The following is a 19261-nucleotide window of genomic DNA, read 5'->3' as shown; positions in this document are numbered from 1 at the left end:
TCCATCACCTTGAGTGTTTATCATTTCTATGTGTGGTAACATTCCAAGCCCTCTCTTCTAGCTTTGGAATATATAGTGTGTTGTTGCTAGCTATGGTCACCCTAGTCTCCTAAGGAACATTAGAACTGATTTCTTCTATCTAACTGTAAGTTTGTACCCATTGACCGACCTCTCTTCATTTCTCCCTGTCACCCCCACACCCTTCTCAGGTTGTGAGTTGGTCACCTGGTTAACCACAGCTAAATTCTAAACCATTGTACTTACAGCCAAAGACGACTTATGCAAACATATGTCTCAGTCCTCAGAAACAGAAAATAGAAGTCAAGCAAGACAGTGAACCTGCACAGGGTGTCGGAGCCAGGGAACAAACTTCAGAGTCTCTGACTTGGCAGCCAATGGCCAGCGTTTTATTTGTCAGCCACTGAAGTCAGTAGCTTCTGAAGTCAGGGCTAGAAGAGATGGAGGGAGGGTCTGGGCCCAGCAGGGGGTGACCATTAGCCTGTCAGCTGAGCCCTCAATACTTCCAAAACAGCACTGTAGACATCATCAATCACTCCCTTCCCTGCTTGTTTAAAAATCAAAGTGCAGCAGTGGACCACGCATCAGATCTAAAAATATCAACAGGAACTTTTCCACTGATGCTTCCTTTTGAGACCATATAAATAACTTTAGAAAGCTCCTACCCCTGGGGCTCTTGCTTCCAGCACCACACACTTTTCAAACAGTAACAGTGCCCCCCTCCAGCACCTGTGTCCCTACAGAGGTGGCATGAGGGGCAGGCTCAGGTCAGCTGGCCTTGAGGAGAGGTCAGGGCTGGGTGAGAGGCCGGGCTCGCAGCAATGCTATGTCTTGTTTATTTATCTGGCAAACCTGAGGTACTGCAGAAAGTGTGTATAGTGGTTTATACAATCTCTTCAACTCTCCCTAGGAGTTACAATTTGAAATAATCATTTAAAAAAGGGATGTGAAGCCATGTTGAAAAGGGTTAGTAACAACAGGTTCTTCTGCTTTGGGTATATGTCCTTGGCAGTGCGTAAAAGAATTTGTAAACAGCAAATATGGTGGAATTAAAGGGATTAGGTATAATAATAAGGCAGCATCAGGAAGTTGGCACAGTTTATTTTGGTACCCTGGATCCTTTTTAAATATACACCTCACACTCCCTATTTCTTTCTATGCAATTCACATATTATTCCATCCATTGCTTTCTTTCTTCCATCCTGAGGCCTCCCATCTTTGGTGGAAGCTTGGTGTGCTGGCTCTGGTCCCTATTCTATGCCACCTCTGTCTCTTCCTTGTGGATATAGCAGGTGTAGAGACTATCATTCCCTATTGGGCTCACCAGCCTCCCAAGGTGTCAGCTAGCTACGTGAATAATCTTTGTGTCATGGGGCCAATGTGGATTAAGGAGACAGGTATATTTTCCGATACGATCCTTCTTGTTTAACCCAAATGAATGACTTTCCCCTTACCTCCTGGCAGATGCCCCAGAAATAGGCATGGGAGCCTTCGGGTATTGCGTCATTCTTAATAAATACCCCATCTCACATGAGAGATGATTTTTTTTTCTAGCAGAGGGTCAGTCAGCTTCCCTGAAGACCCATCAAGCTGATGAGTTCATTAAGGCTCCTCCCCATTCTGGGATTGATGCCTCCCCCTAGCTCTGTTCATCACTACCATCCACAATCTAGCAACTTTTCTCTTGACTTCAAGCTAACCTTTTTCTGATAAAACACAAAAGCAACTCTTTATGACTCATATCATTTTAATGACACCAACAGATGGTGACATTTCATCAATAACTCTTCTGCTTATAACCTATGGATTAGCTCCTTTCTCCATCTGCCAAAGTCACCAGGCAGGCATTGCCACTAGCAAATAGCAGAAAATAATAATTGTCTGTTTAGATGTATAAGCTCTAAACACACTACTGTCCAATGCAAACAATTAGCTATATTGAACAGCTTCCAAAGCTGCATTGGAGGTAGCTGTTGCTAGGGCAGAAATGGACTAGGAGAAGAGACTATGTCTCAGGCTGTGCCAACAGGGCTCTCCATGGAAACTTCACAGCCACCTGGGGGCCAAGTCCTGCTACAGGGAAGTACAGGAACCTAGAATCCTGGGGTGGATTTGAGAGGTACCCCAGGAGCAAGGCTGTTGGCATACATTAGGTGAAATTATCTTTGCCAAGTAAAGTCTCACTCTGGCTCAATGGGAGGCAGTTTGCAAGCTGGTTAGAGAAGTGGAAGAAAAAAATACTGTTCCAAGTTTGAGGCTTATTTTGTCTTTGTTCAAACTGGATGCTCCAGGGGAGAGGCCACTGAGGTTAGGGCAGTGATTTTCCAACTTTTCCTAGAGTTGTGGTATGCTGGCTTTGACCTTGTGACAACTCACCCTTACCTCCTAAAATTTCTGCAGAGTGTCCATAGAAAACAAAACAAAGCAAAATGGTCCAGAAAGGATTCAAATGGCTTTTGATATGAGGGCTTAAAATAGTTTGATATCTGCTGGGGTCTCTGTAGAAGCCTTAGAATTGTGTAAAGCTTTAGGGCCTTGCAATCTTTGATATGAAAAATCTGACACAAAAACATATGACTTTAAGTTCCCACATGGTGGGTGGTGGTGTGTTGGTTGTCAGAACTTAAAAGACTCAGTGCAGCATGCTGGGCAGAGTAGGTGGTAGAGAATCAGGAATCCTGAGTTCCAGTGTCTGCTCAGGCTGTGATTCCTTGGGCAGTTACCACCACCACCTGCAAGCAGTCACTAAGCACCTACAGGTGCAAAGCACTGCATTTAATTCTAGGACTCCTGCTTTCGAGGAGTCTTGGATTTAAAAGGTGAGACAGAACAGAAGATTCCAAAGAATTACTGCGTATTTATCCAGTTACAGGGCTGCTGGCAGGTTAACGTGGCAAGAGACTACTGCTTGTCTTCCCGTATCTATTCTGCCTATTATGGACTGAATTGTGTTCCCCCCCAATCATGCCCCTTCCTTCTCCCCCACCCAAATTCATATGTGGAAGCTGCAACCCCCACCAGTGCCTCAGAATGTGACTTATTTGGAGATAGGATCTTCAAAGAGGTAATTAAGTTAAAACAAGGCCACTAGTGTGGGTCCTAATCAAATCTGCCTGGTGTCCTTATAGGAGAAGATTAGGACACCTAGAGAGACACCAGGGGTTCCTTTGCACAGAAGAAAGGCCACATGAAGATGGGGACACAGCAAGAAGGCAGCAGCGGCAAGCAAAGGAGAGAGGCCTCTGAGGAAACCAACCCTGCCAAACACCTGCTGCTTGGACTTCTAGCGTCCAGAACTGTGGTAAAGTAGCTTTCAATAAAAAGTGATACAAATAAAAAGCAATACAGTGTAACAACTATTTACATAGCATTTACATTGCATTAGGCATTCTAAGCAATCTAGAGATGATTTAAAGGATATGGAAGGATATATATTTGTTATATGCAAATTCTACCCATTTTATATCAGGGACTTGAGCATCCATGGAATTTGGTATCCTTGGGGATCTTGGAACCAGTCCCCCATGGATAGCAAGGGATGACAGTACTGCCTTTATGCTTTAACAAATAGAAAGCTTGCTTTTACCTAGGCTTGGAATAAAGACTCTGGTTTTCAGCCTTCTCGGCAAGGTGTGGCAATGTGCTTAAGTTCTGGCCAAAGGATGTATTGGAAGCGTCCTTCATACAACTTCCTGGATCTATCTTTAAAGGGTGCGGATGTACCCTTCCTCCTTCCTTCCTCTTTCTTGCTGGCTGGAGGGGACATTTTGACCACAGCAGAAGATAATCTTGGGCCATGGGGTGGAGGAACAATATATGAGGCTCTGAGTTTCTGACACCCATCAAGGGCCATTCGAGCCCTGGACTGCCTATACTGACTTGAGAGATAATCAGAAACTGACGACTGATTGCAATGCTTCCGGGACAAAGGCACCCACATGCTGTGACTTCATTTGCTGAGCAGCCTGGGATCGCTCTATGAATTACACAGGAAGCAGGAATCTGGTCTCTCTATAAGATATCTTATTAATGCAGGTCAGGGGGCCACATGTTAACACTAGACTAGGTGTCAAAATGCAGGACTTAACACTGGTTTTCTTGCTGTTTATAGGAAATTCTGCCCAAGTCATGCACCCACTTCACATGACAATATGTTCTTTCTCACAGGGATAATAAAAAGAGCACTCTTAAAAAAATTTATCTTATTCAAGCCATTGTTATTTTGGGTTTTTAGTCCTTTACAGTGCAAGTTTATCCTAACTGATCTAGTGTTCTCTTTATGAGGACTCAAGGGAGAAACAGCTCTCAAATCTCAGCACTAAGAAAAGTCAGATCTCTTCTGAGAAACTAAAAAATCTTAGAAATACTATGAGTCATGTAATCGATAAGATTTTTTGTTTTGTTCACTGGGGAGTTCAGAGCCAAATTTGTAACCTGTACCCAACAATGACAGTGGTGGATCTGTGCTCACCATGTTGCAGTCTTACTATCATTTCTCATCCTGGGCTGTATTTTCTCAAAACCATTCATTTTATCCTTTTTCCTCAGATGTATTTTTGTAAGTAGCCTCGAATCTTGTGAAAAAAGGTGAGGCAGGCGTTAATAATAAAAGTAACATTCTTCAGTGGTGTAATAGAAATTTTAGTGTAACTTTATCAGGTTGAAAAGACTTGAGAGCCAGGCTTGGTGGCTCACACCTGTAATCCCAGCATTTTGGGAGGCCAAGGCTGGTGGATCACTTGAGGTCAGGAGTTTGAGACCAGCTTGGCCAACATGGTGAAACCCCATCTCTACTAAAAATACAAAAGTTAGCTAGGTGTGATGACAGGCGCCTGTAATCCCAGCTACTCAGGAGGCTGAGGCAGGAGAATCACTTGAACCCGGAAGGCAGAGGTTGCAGTGAACTGAGATCTTGCCACTGCACTCTAGCCTGGCAACACAGACTCCATCTTGGGAAAAAAAAAAGACTCAAGAAAGAGAATATAAATGTTATTCTAAGTGACAACTGGTAACAAATTGATAACTGCCTTCTAGGACTCTTATCAATACTGAAGGTTGAAATCTGGAGGCTCAGCCATCAGAACTCTTACACAGCACAGAAGAGGAGTTTCACGGGTCAGTCAGCATCTACTGGAAGGGTAAAATCAGCTTGCCTTTATTTTTATCTGGTAAATGGGAGGTACAGCAGTAGCTGGTCCAGATGCTCATAGCATCATGATAATCCATTTAGCTTCTTTGCATATACATCTTACACTTTTTCCATTTGAATTTGGTATAGATGTTTGCCCCCAAATAAACATCAGGTCTTCGGTGGAGAGGCCTGAGTTGGATTCACCAGTTCAGAGGTTGCCTCAGAAGCCAGAAAAATATTTCTTGGAGGCAACCCAGTTTCTTATTTTTTGTCTGTGAAGGGCACTGAGCAAGATTCCAGAGTGAAGGTGAGCCCACTTTAACACAATCTCTCCTATCAGAGAATTAAAGTGAAAACCCAGGAGGCATCTGAAAATAGGCCTAATTCAAGTTCAGTTTTATTGACTGGTAATAATATCTCATCACCAGTTCACAAGGAGCAATCTCGGAGGATCACCCAGGTTTGCCTAAATCCCAGTTGAGGCTTGATTCAGGCTGGGAGTGAAGTTCTTACATCTCTCTCCCGGCTCATTTCAACACTTAGGAGTGCCACCTCTTATCATTGGGAAGCCCGTTCAGTGTGGCATGATGCTGGGTCAAAATAGAATGTCAGCACTTACTTATGTATTTTACATAAAAACATAATTCATTGACTTTAAAAACACTAGTGCCTCTCACTGCCTTCTAGGCCCCACCAGACCTTAAACACTATGTTATTGCAAGGCAGAGCTCATTTGTCTCCTGGGATGTTTTAATGTGGGTTACCTTCCTGTACGAGAACTTCTTACTCAATTAATCATATGGACAATAATAGATCACAACAGACAAGCTGCAATCATAGATGTCTGCAGTCATTTAGGAGCTTTAGGCCCTAAGAAAAGGAGCTCCAGAATTTCAGAGTAGGAAAGGTCCTGTCCTTGGGACCAGCCCCCTCATTTGATGGGTAGGTAACCTGAGATGGAGTGACCTGCTGAACAAAAGTGACAGTGCCAGGCCAACCCTGAGTAACCCCTAAGTCCCAGCTTAAGGATCTTCCCCTATTCCACACTCCCCCCTTTCCTCAGTTCTAAAAATAGATATGAATGGGCTTTACATCCAGTTATACCAGGCTTCTCAGCTTTGTTTTGTAATAAATTAAACCCATTAAAATAAAAGCTAGGTATAGCAAACATGAAGTGTAGGAGTTCAGTCAGCGTGGTGGGAAAAATTGTAAGAGGAAATTACAGGAAAGAGAAGCAAACCTTCTTGGAAGGCCTGGGGGTGTTTTACAAAGGTTTGGGGAAGAATGAGCCGAAGGCGGTGGTTCTTATCCTGGGGCAGAGGGCGAGAAGTAGGTACAAAACAATACAAGGGAGTTTATCTGAATAGCTTGTTTACTCATGTCTCCAGAAACGTGACCTTTAATCATCCATGTGTAATTACCCTGTAGTGGTGTTGACTCAAAGCCTTTGTCATTAAATCTGTGCTGAATAAATGCTGGCAGGGCCAGCTAGTCAAGGCATGCAGCTGCCACAGCTCTGAGTGGCCCAGCCCCCTAGCTGCTCTTTCACTGAATATTGGTGTCTGAGTATGTTATTCATCCATCGTGCAGCCTGGGTCTGTGGCTCAGACCCTGGTAATGAAACATTTAATTGACTTTTTTTTTTTTTAATATTTTCTTGAGCCTAAAACTAATTTCTAATGGTCTAAATGGCTCACATTTCTTTCTTTCTTTTTTTTTTTTTGAGACAGGGTCTCACTCTGTCACCTAGACTAGAGTGCTAGAGTGCAGTGGCATGATCTCAGCTCACTGTAGCCTCCATCTCCCTGGGCTCAAGCAATCCTCCCACTTTAGCCTCCCAAGTAGCTGAGGCTACACGTATGCACCACCATGGCTAATTTTTGTTTATTTTTTGTAGAGACAAGATCTCACTTAGTTGTCCAGGCTGACTCAAGTGATCCTCCTGCCTTGGCCTCCCAAAGTGCTGGGATTATGGGTGTGAGCTACTGTTCCCTGCCTCACATTTCTTTAAAAAGCTGATAAGAAACATCTGAATGTTGTATTCTTTTCCTTTTCTAAGAGTCATATAACATCCACGGCAGCATTGAAAGTGAAATGAAGGGCAGACCTGGGGGTGTGTGGAGAGTAGGGGCCACTGAGATGCCCTCTTCTCTCCTTCAGCTCGCTGAGTAACATTTCCAAGTTCCTAGGTGCAAATTTAAAAATGAAGTGCAGGTGCTAAGTCACCAATGAACATCAGGACCTCAAATATAAGTTAGGAAGAAAGACTTGTCTTTTAGCATCTCTACCCAAGAAAAAGGTATAGAGATTTAGCTCAGTTTGATGTAGGGAGGAGGTGGCAACCAAGTGCACTATGGCCAAAATGAGGGCTTGTGATTTTATGTGCACTTCATTGCTGATGTCACCCCTGATTCCCATAACTGTGGATAATCTTGGTCTGGCTACTTCTAAAATGGATATCTGGGGGACACTGAAGAAGATGGATTAAGCCCTTTATAACAATAAACTTTCCTGGGGCTAACTTTAGCAAGAACTGAAATAGGAGATAGATTATTTTCAGACTTCAACATTCAGTGTTCAAAGGCCAACAGAGCCCCATGAGAAGAATATGCACAACAAAAACAGCATCATCTTTAAACAAGGAACTATCTGCTTCTCTTCCTACCTCCCTCCTCTTTCATTATTGAAGCATTGAAAATACTCTCTCTGACAAAGGTGGCATGTTTTATTTTTCCAATTAGGTTTCCTTGGAAACTGGTGAAAAGATGTGTGCCTATATAGTGAGTGTGTGGGAGGCTCCTAGGAGAAGACATCTTGAGAGTGTCTTACCTAATTGCAGGGATGGCTGGAGAAGGGATCGAGAGACAAAGACCCACTTTTCATATGGTTTTCTACTAAATAGGAAGTCAAGCCCAAGGCTGTCTTAAATATCCATTCTTTTACAACATGGTTTGTTATAAAATTAACTAGGATAATCCAGGAAGGCACTTAGAAGAGTATTTGGCACATAGTGAACACTCAAACATTCAAACAAATGTTACTTATTTACAGTAAATATTTAGAAAAATAATTTCTTCAAAGACATGTAGGAGAAAAAAAGCTTGACTAGGTGAATTATAACATTTCCAGCAATACGATTCTATAATTATTTGATTTGAAGGTGGAAAATGCAAAAATTTTGTACCTCCATCTATCCACTTATCCAATATTTATCAAGCATTCATTGACTTTAGTGATATCAATAATTTCTTATTCTCTCAGGCAATATGAATAAATAGAAAGCCTTTGTAAATAAGATGAAAGGGAAAATTTCACAGCACTAAGGAGAAAATACGATTTTATTCCAGTAGGCAAGCTTTAAGTAGACTTTCTATCAGAAACAAAGCTTCTAAGCAGGTGGCAAGACTCATAATATTGTGACATCTTAATTCTGTGTTTTGTGCAGAGCTGAAAACAATGGTAGAGTTGGAACTCTTGAAGGTAAAATTACCAAAAATGCATAGTCACACTTTGAAACAGGGAAACGCTCTGAAATCAACAACTATTTGCCAAATGAAAGGTGCCTCCCCAGAAACATTCCATAGAACACTCTCCATTTTGTAAGTTTAAATCACACTACACATTTCACAAAGGAAATACCTATAAACTCCCACCCAAAACAGTGGCTGGCTCAGAAATAGTAAGTTATTCTCACCTCCATTGTTTCCTAAACATATTGCCTAATTAGTGGGGTCAGCATACTAATGACCTTCCTTATGCCAATGGACTACCAAAATAGAACATTATAGTTGAAATTGAAATATGGAAGACTGACCCATAAAATTATTCACTACTGGGTTGTGGATCATTTTGGTCTCACCGACCCAAACACCTGACCTCACAATCTCTAAGTGACACATGGAAAATGAACTTTTGGGACCCTGAAACTGTAGTTTAGGACTTGCCAAACAAGGTGTGCTGTGAGTCACTTCCAAAGCAAACCCCGAGTTCTGGGATGGATTTCCTAAGGGCTCTAAGGCTGAGGATAAAGCATCATTTGCTTTTCTTCTTTGAAAAGGTGTGAAAACAGGGAGAGTCTGGAAGAAGAAAAACTGTTTGTTAGACCACATGATAGAAACCACAGAGCTGTATTCAGAAAAGTTTAGTTACTCAACTCTGATGTCAGTCCCTACTGACTGTTATAGACTGAAAGTTTATGAGCCCTCCCCGCTACCCCCAATTCATATGCCCAAACTCCACTCTCTACACTCCTCTGTATTCAGAGATGAGGCCTCTAATGAAGTGGTTAAGGTTAAATGAGGTAATAAGGGTGGGGCCCTGATCCAATAGGATCATAAGAAGATATACCAGAAGGCTTGTGCTCTCTGTCTCTATGTCCCCCTCTTTCCCCTCAGGGTGCACATGCACCAAGGGAAAGCCACGTGAAGACATAATGAGACAGCAGCCATCTGCAAACCAAAAAGGAAGCCCTTACCAGAGACTGAATCTGCCAGAACCTTGATCTTGGACTTCCAACCCCTAGATCTGTGGGAAAATAAACTGTTGTTTAAGCCACCAAGTCTCTGGTATTTTTTTCTGGCAGCCCCAGTAGGCTAATACAATGCCCATAAGGATGTTTATCTTTTTCAAAGGTCTCATTTTTGAATAGATCTTTTTGCTTTGAAATAAATCATTGTGTTCACTTAGTTTATTTTTAAATTGTCCCTTTTTTCCACTCATTCTTTATTGAGCCATAGAAAGATCTCTATCTTTGTTCTTTTAATTTCTCAATGTCTTTGCATCTGTGTGTGTGTGTGTGTGTGTATATATATATATATATTTTTTTTTTGAGACACAGTCTTACTCTGTCACCCAGGTGGGAGTGCAGTGGCATGATCTTGGCTCACTGCAACCTCCGCCTCCCAGGTTTGAGGAATTCTCTTTCCTCAGCCTCCGGAGTAGCTGGGATTACAGGTGCCAGCCACCACACCTGGCTAAATTTTTTTTTTGCATTTTTAGTAGAGGTGGGTTTTTACCATGTTGGCCAGGCTGGTCTTGAACTCTTGACCTCAAGTGACCCACCCACCTTGGCTTCCCAAAGTGCTGGGATTACAGGCGTGAGCCACCACACCTGGCCTGTATTGGTATTTTTTAACCAACTAATTCTCTCTACTCTGTTCTTATCCTCTACTTTCCTATCACTTATCTCTTATCCATAAGATAAGTGAAAAAGAGGTAAGTTTACGTGTTTCTTTTTGGAAGGCAATGCCATCTGAAACATTTGTCTTGTCTTCTGTGTGAACATCCTAAACCAACAGAGCTAACAGTTAAGTGGAAAACAGACTTTTTTTTTTTTTTTTTGAGATGGAGTCTTGCTCTGTTGCCCAGGCTGCAATGCAGTGGTGTGATCTCGGCTCACTGCAACCTCCGCCTCCTGGGTTCAAGGGATTTTCCTGCCTCAGCCTCCCAAGTAGCTGGGACTACAGGTGCGTGCCACCACACCTGGCTAATTTTTTGTATTTTTAGTAGAGATGGGATTTCACCCATCCAGGATGGTCTTGACCTCCTGACCTTGTGATCCACCTGTCTCGGCCTCCCAAAGTGCTGGGATTACAGGCGTGAGCCACTGCTCCTGGCCGAAAACAGACTTCTTAAAAATGATAAATCTTTGCTTGCCTGGTGGTAGAAAATAATATACTCCCTTTATAATACCATCATATGGTTTGTTTTATATATAGATGGAAAAAATCAAGAATTTGGCACCCTAAACACAACATGAGAAGGTTTCACTCAGTAATGGCCTCCTGAAAACAACTTAATCTTCTTGGACAAGACTCTGAACTGAAATCAAGGTTTCAAAATATTTTGCTGTGAGTGATGAAGCTGTCTGGACCTAACTTTTCCGAGAGGCCAAGAAACCATTCTGTAATCCTGCAAAATGGTTTCTGAAGAGTCTGGTGAAATGCAACTGTTTTCCCTCACTTTGCATTTTGCTCCAACGATTCTGAGGTGCAACTTAGGATGAGACGGATTTCTTTCTATATTGCTGTAGTAAATTGGTTTTTGTTGTTTTCATGGGCTTTGTAAATCTTGCTGAGTGCGATTTGCTAACATAAAAGCTAACTGGAGAAACATAAAAAAATAATTCAAAAATCATTTCATCTTATTAACTGGATTAAAATTAAAATTATTAGAAATACTAATGATAGTATTTCTTTCCAGAGTGGTAATGGAGATTTTTCCTTTTTATTAATAGCCCTTAATGTATCTTATGGGAACAATTAATAGACATTCTTCAAACTCCTTCAGAAAGCACAATGGCAAGTGGCATTTTTAATAGCGAGATTCTTAGCGAATATATAATTCTTTGTCAATATTCAAATTAAGGCAGAAACTCTAGAGTCTGATCTGTATCTATTTCATCTTTTAAATGTGTTGAAAGGCCTCTGAGTGCATCTTAAGCAGTTGGTAAATATTTTTCAGGTCATCACATACAGGAACTGGACCCCAGTTTTTCCTAAAAAATATGTATGTGCAGATTAACAGAAAAAAAATCCCCTTCAGAAAATGGAACCCATGTGCCAAGGCCTGGTCAGTAAAAAATCCCTAATTTTTGCTTGTTTTATAAATTGTCTTGGGTTTTCTCTGACACTAGTGGATTTCTTTTTTAAGGCAGTCATAGTTCTAACACTGTTCGGGCCTTGAAAAATCCAATCTAGGCTGGGTTATGGTGGCTCACACTTGTAGTCCCAGCACTTTTGGAGCTCTGGGTAGAAGGATCGCTTGAGGCCAGGAGTTTGAGACCAGCCTGGGAAACACAGCAAGAACTATTTCTACAAAAGATTTAAAAAAATTAACTGGGCATGGTGGTTTGCACCTGTAGTCCTAGGTACTTGTGAAGCTGAGGTGGGAGGATCACTCAAGCCCGGAAGTTGGAGGCTGCAGTGAGCCATGACTGCACCACTGTACTCCAGCCTGGGTGATGGTGCAAGACCTCAACTCTAAAAAAATAAAAATAAACAGTCCGATGAAGAGTCTTTTGATATTCTTATTTCTTTCACTATTCAGCTTTGGCATCTCTCCCCCAGCACTGCTCTTGTGTTCTAGTGGTGTCAGACATAAATACACACACACCGCTTTTCACCAATGCCTCTACTTCTTGGGTGGCAGAACCTCTTATTGTACTTCACTGATGTTCCAGGAGATTGAAAAACCAGAGAAATGCAATTCTTGCCTATTTTTAAAGTTTGAAAATGGTGGACCTGACTGTTACCCCTTAATTATTTAGAAAGGCGACTTTCTCTTTGGAGGTTCCCAAACCCTGTATTAAACCTCACCACTGCTAAGAACTTAAAGGTTTGCTTGCTAAGGATAATATTTTAGGAAGAAAGACATCATATGAATTCAGGTACCGTATGCTTGGATAATCTTAGAAATCCCTATCAGAGCTAACATTTTTTGACCAACATTTATTACGAAATCTTCCAAAGAGGGTCTAAAATCATAGCTGCAACTTTAAACAACAATGACGATGCCAATCTGTAACAAAACTTCTGATTTTAATAATGACCTTCTTTCCTCCCTCCCTTACTTCCTTTTCCAACAATCTGTAACAAAACTGTTCGTTTTTATAATGACCCTTCCTACCTTCCTTCCTTCTATCTGTAACAAAACTGTTGGTTTTTATAATGACCCTTCCTTCCTCCCTCCCTCCCTCCCTTCCTCCCTTCCTTTCGATGGGGTCTCCTTTGTCGCCTAGGCTGGAGTGCACTAGGGTGATCATGGCTCATTGCAGCCTCTGCCTCCTGGGCTCAAGTGATCCTCCCACCTCAGACTCCAAAGTAGCTAGAACCACAGGTGCACGCCACCATGCCCTGCTAATTTTTTGTATTTTTGGTAGAGAGAGTGTTTTGTGATGTTGCCCAGGCTAGTCTCAGACTCCTGAGCTCAAGTGATCCACCTGCCTCGGCCTCCCCAAACTGGGATTGATTGATTACAGGTGTGAGCCACCATGCTTGGCCATGACATGTTTTTTAAAATCAACCTCAGAGAACTAAATTTAATAGTAGGAAGATATTTTTGAGCATTTCTCTTTTTAAAAAGAGAAATTAAAAAACCACAGTCACTTCCATCATGTTTCCCCTACTCATTCTTCACTTAGTGACATAAAACTCAAACATTTTTATCAGCACCATGAGGCTTTATAAAAGCAGATCTTAAAAACTCCACTGAGTTTAGGTAAAGAGAACAGTATGGAGAAATAAGTCAGAGCTGAATTCCTAAGAAGAGAAAGAGCTTAATATGGCAAGGTAATATTTGAATTGTAAAGTAAGAATAAAAGCACTTGCATTTTACACATTCTCTATCTTCAATCATCTGTTATCTACCTATCTCTGTATCTGTCTATCAATCAATCATTCCTAGGAATGTCATTTTCTTATATAAATCTGTTTGCCCACAGGTGCATTTGGGAAGCTCTTAGCCAAAGCAGGGACAATTCTGATTTCCCTAAGGACAGACGGAAATCTTAGAAGTGAAATGAAATAAAAACTGCAACACATAAAAAGCCGTCTCATGCTACATGAAAATGTAGGACACAGTTTTTAAAAGTTGAATTTTTAGATTTTAGAATCTAAGGAATTTGCAAGTCTCTCCCCCTTCTACCCTCATTGTGAGCGTATTTAAATGGTTTTGATGTGTCACAGCAGCAGGGATTATGATGCAGCAGGCAGGCAGTTTTGCAGTGTATGTGGGCCAAGTGCAAATCACCCATCTAGATTGGCAAAATTGAAATGTAAGAAAATGCTGGGTTCTGGGTGGGAGAGCATATTGCCTTGAATTGTCTTTCAAACCTGGCTAAATTCTCAACATCACTGGAAGCATTCCCTTTGAAAACTGGCACAAGACAGGGATGCCTTCTCTCACCACTCCTATTCAACATAGTGTTGGAAGTTCTGGCCAGGGCAATTAGGCAGGAGAAAGAAAGAAAGGTATTCAATTAGGAAAAGAGGAAGTCAAATTGTCCCTGTTTGCAGATGACATGATGATTGTATATTTAGAAAACCCCATTGTCTCAGCCCAAAATCTCCTTAAGCTGATAAGCAACTGCAGCAAAGTCTCAGGATACAAAACCAATGTGCAAAAATCACAAGCATTCTCATACACCAATAACAGACAAACAGAGAGCCAAATCATGAGTGAACTCCCATTCACAATTGCTTCAAAGAGAATAAAATATCTAGGAATCCAACTTATAAGGGATAAGAAGGACCTCTGCAAGGAGAACTACAAACCACTGCTCAATGAAATAAAAGAGGATACAAACAAATGGAAGAACATTCCATGCTCATGGATAGGAAGAATCAATATTGTGAAAATGGACATACTGCCCAAGGTAATTTATAGATTCAATGCCATCCCCATCAAGCTACCAATGACTTTTTTCACAGAATTGGAAAAAACTAAAGTTCATATGGAACCAAAAAAGAGCCCGCATCGCCAAGTCAATCCTAAGCCAAAAGAACAAAGTTGGAGGCATCATGCTACCTGACTTCAAACTAGACTACAAGGCTACAGTAACCAAAACAGCATGGTACTGGTACCAAAATAGATATATAGACCAATGGAACAGAACAGAGCCCTCACTAATAATACCACACATCTATAACCATCTGATCTTTGACAAACATGACAAAAACAAGAAATGGGGAAAGGATTCTCTATTTAATAAATGGTGCTGGGAAAACTGGCTAGTCATATGTAGAAAGCTGAAACTGGATCCCTTCCTTACACCTTATACAAAAATTAATTCAAGATGGATTAAAGACTTAAATGTTAGACCTAAAACCATAAAAACCCTGGAAGAAAACCTAGGCAATACCATTCAGGACATAGGCATGGGCAAGGACTTCATGTCTAAAACACCAAAAGCAATGGCAACAAAAGTCAAAATTGACAAATGGAATCGAATTAAACTAAGGAGCTTCTGCACAGCAAAAGAAACTACCATCAGAGTGAACAGGCAACCTACAGAATGGGAGAAAATTTTTGCAATCTACTCATCTGACAAAGGGCTAATATCCAGAATCTACAATGAACTCAAATTTACAAGAAAAAAACAACCCCCTCAAAAAGTGGGCGAGGGATATGAACAGACACTTCTCAAAAGAAGACATTTATGCAGCCAAAAGACACATGAAAAAATGCTCACCATCACTGGCCATCAGAGAAATGCAAATCAAAACCACAATGAGATACCATCTCACACCAGTTAGAATGGCACTCATTAAAAAGTCAGGAAACAACAGGTGCTGGAGAGGATGTGGAGAAATAGGAACACTTTTACACTGTTGGTGGGACTGTAAACTAGTTCAACCATTGTGGAAGACAGTGTGGCGATTCCTCAAGGATCTAGAACTAGAAATACCATTTGACCCAGCTATCCCATTACTGGATATATGCCCAAAGGATTATAAATCATGCTGCTATAAAGGCACATGCACGTATGTTTATTGTGGCACTATTCACAATAGCAAAGACTTGGAACCAACCCAAATGTCCAACAATGATAGACTGGATTAAGAAAATGTGGCACATATACACCATGGAATACTATGCAGCCATAAAAAATGGTGAGTTCATGTCCTTTGTAGGGACATGGATGAAGCTGGAAACCATCATTCTCAGCAAACTATCGCAAGAACAAAAAACCAAACACAGCATGTTCTCACTCATAGGTGGAAATTGAACAATGAGAACACTTGGACACAGGAAGGGGAACATCACACACCGGGGCCTGTTGTGGGGTGGGGGAGGGGGGGATGGAAAGCATTAGGAGATATATCTAATGTAAATGGCGAGTTAATGGGTGCAGCACACCAACATGGCACATGTATACATATGTAGTAAACCTGCACGTTGTGCACATGTACCCTAGAACTTAAAGTATAATAAAAAAAATATATATATAAAAGAACTTAAAGTATAATAAAAAAAAAAAACCTAGAAAAGAATCTGGGAAAAAAAAAAAGAAAATCTGCTTTTTGGAAACAAAAACCAAACACTTTGCCATCATACTAAAAAACGAGAAGTAAAAGTAAGGAATATGGGCTGGGCGCGGTGGCTCACGCCTGTAATCCCAGCACTTTGGGAGGCTGAGGTGGGTGGATCACCAGGTCAGGAGATCAAGACCATCCTGGCTAACACAGTGAAACCCTGTCTCTACTAAAAATACAAAAAATTAGCCGGGTGTGGTGGCGGGCACCTGTAGTCCCAGCTACTTGGGAGGCTGAGGCAGGAGAATGGCGTGAACCTGGGAGGCGGAGCTTGCAGTGAGCCGAGATAGTGCCACTGCACTCCAGCCTGGGGGACAGAGCAAGACTCCGTCTCAAAAAAAAAAAAAGGAATATGTTCTTATAAAAATAATTTTATCTTTCTTTTTTAACACAGCAACTACAAACGTCATAATGTGATTAATTTATATACCATAAACCATACTTAAGTAAATGCTAGTAAATTTTTAAAATAACCAAAAAAAAAAAAAATTTGAGAAGGTTGGTAAATTCTCCGTGGCATCCCAGATCAGATTTCTCAGTGTTGGAATCAACAACATTGGATCAGCAGTTATTGGGAAAAGCTAATGATCACTCAGCCATTTAAAAAGTCATATTATTTCTTGGTTCCACAGAATATACAAATGAAGCAAAAACTTCATTCCTCTGTGAGAGAGTATTGTAAAAATGCTCTCTATTGCCACGGTAAAGACTGTATGGCAGAAACCTCTCGGAGATGAGGTGACAATGTGAAATTAGTTCACTTGTAAATAGGGTTTTTAAAACAGCAGGTTAATTACACAAGGCAGGCTAAACTCTCAGGAGAATAACAGTGTGGTGTATGGGGCTCATAATTTCCGCTAATAAAGTCAGGACGCGCACCTCACTCTTCATGGAACTTGCTAAAAATACAACTCAAAAGGAAATAAAACTAACAAAATGAAAAGCCATTGAATCATGTCCATGAAACTGTGCTTCAGGTGGCCTGATCATCCCGCGTTCACATTTTCCTACTGACTCTGGAGGCCCAGCCCTAATTCACCCCATCACCCAGACTTTCCAGCCTGGAAACCTCAGCATCATCTGCAGCTTCCTTTTCTTGTTCACTTTCTATGACCAAGTCAATACCAAATCTTCCCAATTCTGGCTCAGAAAGGACTCTCAAATCCAGCCTTGCCATTCATACTGCAGCTCATACATGGTCTACCAATAGATGCCTTGCCATCTGGGCTATTCAATAGCCATTAAAAATGTTACTAAGTACTGCTAATAATAGCATACACCTATTCAGTGCTTATAATGTGCCAAGAACGGTTCTAAGAGCATTTATCCTCACAACAGTGCTATGAGATAGACACCATTATTATCCCTGGTTCACAGAGAGGGAAAATGGATAACAGGTTAAGTCACTTTTCCAGGGTCACACAGCTGGTAAGCAGCAGAGCTAGGATTTGAATTCAGGTGGTCCATCCTCAGAGTCTGTGGTATAGTGACCAAAGCACACTGCTCCTGTATTCATTTAACCCATTATTATTTTTAGTGTTGCTGCATTTTTTTTGGAAAAGGTAATGCAATTGCCTGGTTCAACATTCAAAAGTTATAGAAGGGTGCATATTAAAAAGCTTCCTTTCCATCCCAGTTTCCTACCGCCCCGGCCCCTGTTCTGGAAGTAAGTAGCATGACTAGTTATTTGACAGCATTCCAAGCAAATGCTTATATGCTATTTCCCTTCCCCCACTTTTTTCAGTGTACAAATATACTGGATACAATTTGGCATGTTGCCTTTTTCACTAAACAACATGTATTGGAGGTCATTCCATAGCAGTACATGAAGAGCTTCTCATTCCTTTTTTTTTTTTCTTTCTTTCTGTTTTTTAAGACAGATGGTTGAAACTAAGGATGGGCAAACTTTTTCTGTAAAGGGCCAGATAGTAAATATTTTAGGCTTTGAGGTCCATATGGTCTCTGTCACATATGCTGCTATTGCTTCCTGTTTAAAAAAAGCTTTAGAAATGTAAAAACCCATTCTTGTCTCACGGGTCATACAGAAACAGGCTGCAGGCCAGATTTGGCCCGTGGACCACAGTGTGCCAATCCTGGAACCACAGGTTCTTACCTCACCTCCCTTTGTCAAGTAATTTTCTATTCTGATCCCTCTTGACCACACTAAGAGAATTGTCTTTCTATAAAACAAATCTGACGCTGCCACTGCTCCCTCTAAATCTTCTGCAGCTTCCCACTCCCAAGAGGGTGAAGTCCAGACTGGTTGGCAGTGTGCACAATGTCCTTCATGATCCACATACTTCTCCTCCCCTCCACGTCTATCACACCAGTACGTGTCATCATCAGCTCTTTCCCTCAAGGCCTGCAACAACCTCTTTGCCCCACTATTGCCATAAACCCTCCTTCTCCCAAATGCAACCTCTAAGACACCGTGGCGCCAGGGATCTTTTACAAGTGCAAATCACATCTGCTAACTTCCAATGGCTTCTTGCTGCCCCAGACAGAAGTCAGCTACCCTATCATGATCTACAAGACCTACCAGCTCTGCTTGGCCCTCCTCTCTGACTTCATTGCTACCATGCTTCCTCCTTCCACTCCTCTCTCTCCAGCCATACTGATTTTTCTGTTTCTGAAACAAGCTAAGTTTATTTCTGCCTTTGTGGGTGCTGTTCCTTTGGCTGGCTCCTTCTTGAACTTCAGTCTCAGTTCAAATGCCATTTCCTTGGAGGCCTTCCCTCATCTCCCAACTCACAGGAGCCTCTCCATTTTCCTTCTATCCTATCACACTGCTTTGTTTTGTTCATGGCCTTTGTGGCCATGTATAATCACGTTGGGTTGTGTTTACATTCTCTGCTTTGCTAGAACACATGGGCATCTCCAGTGCCCAGTACATTGTCTGACACATATTAGGTAAACAATCAAAATTTTCTCATTAGATAAACAATGGAAGAAATTTGAGCCAACTTACCTTTTCTAGTGGATATCTCCTTGCTCCTCACCTTGTATTTTAGGCTCCAGTTCTATCATCTTTCTCTCCAATCACCAAACATGACTTTCCCTTTTAAGGTTTTACACCTTT

At 41.4% G+C, this 19261-nt stretch overlaps 1 protein-coding gene and 1 long non-coding RNA gene across 6 annotated transcripts in view; one reads left to right on the top strand and one right to left on the bottom strand.

Moving 5' to 3' along the window:
• The window catches only part of LOC109028399 (uncharacterized), an 85611-nt gene extending 74312 nt beyond the window's left edge, over positions 1-11299 (top strand). The window contains exons 4-6 of one of the 2 annotated variants that reach the window (XR_008668693.2): positions 3147-3319; positions 5053-5133; positions 10867-11299. This is a non-coding gene — a long non-coding RNA (uncharacterized lncRNA). Of the gene's footprint in view, positions 1-3146; positions 3320-5052; positions 5157-10866 lie in introns of both variants that reach the window. The other variant, XR_002007424.3, reaches the window with a different exon arrangement.
• The window catches only part of SLC24A2 (solute carrier family 24 member 2), a 277036-nt gene that overhangs the window by 37317 nt on the left and 220458 nt on the right, over positions 1-19261 (bottom strand). The window lies entirely within an intron of this gene.

This window comes from Gorilla gorilla, chromosome 13, assembly GCF_029281585.2.
Source record: "Gorilla gorilla gorilla isolate KB3781 chromosome 13, NHGRI_mGorGor1-v2.1_pri, whole genome shotgun sequence".
NCBI classification, from domain to species: domain Eukaryota; kingdom Metazoa; phylum Chordata; class Mammalia; order Primates; family Hominidae; genus Gorilla; species Gorilla gorilla.
This window is presented reverse-complemented; position numbering and strand designations above follow the sequence as displayed.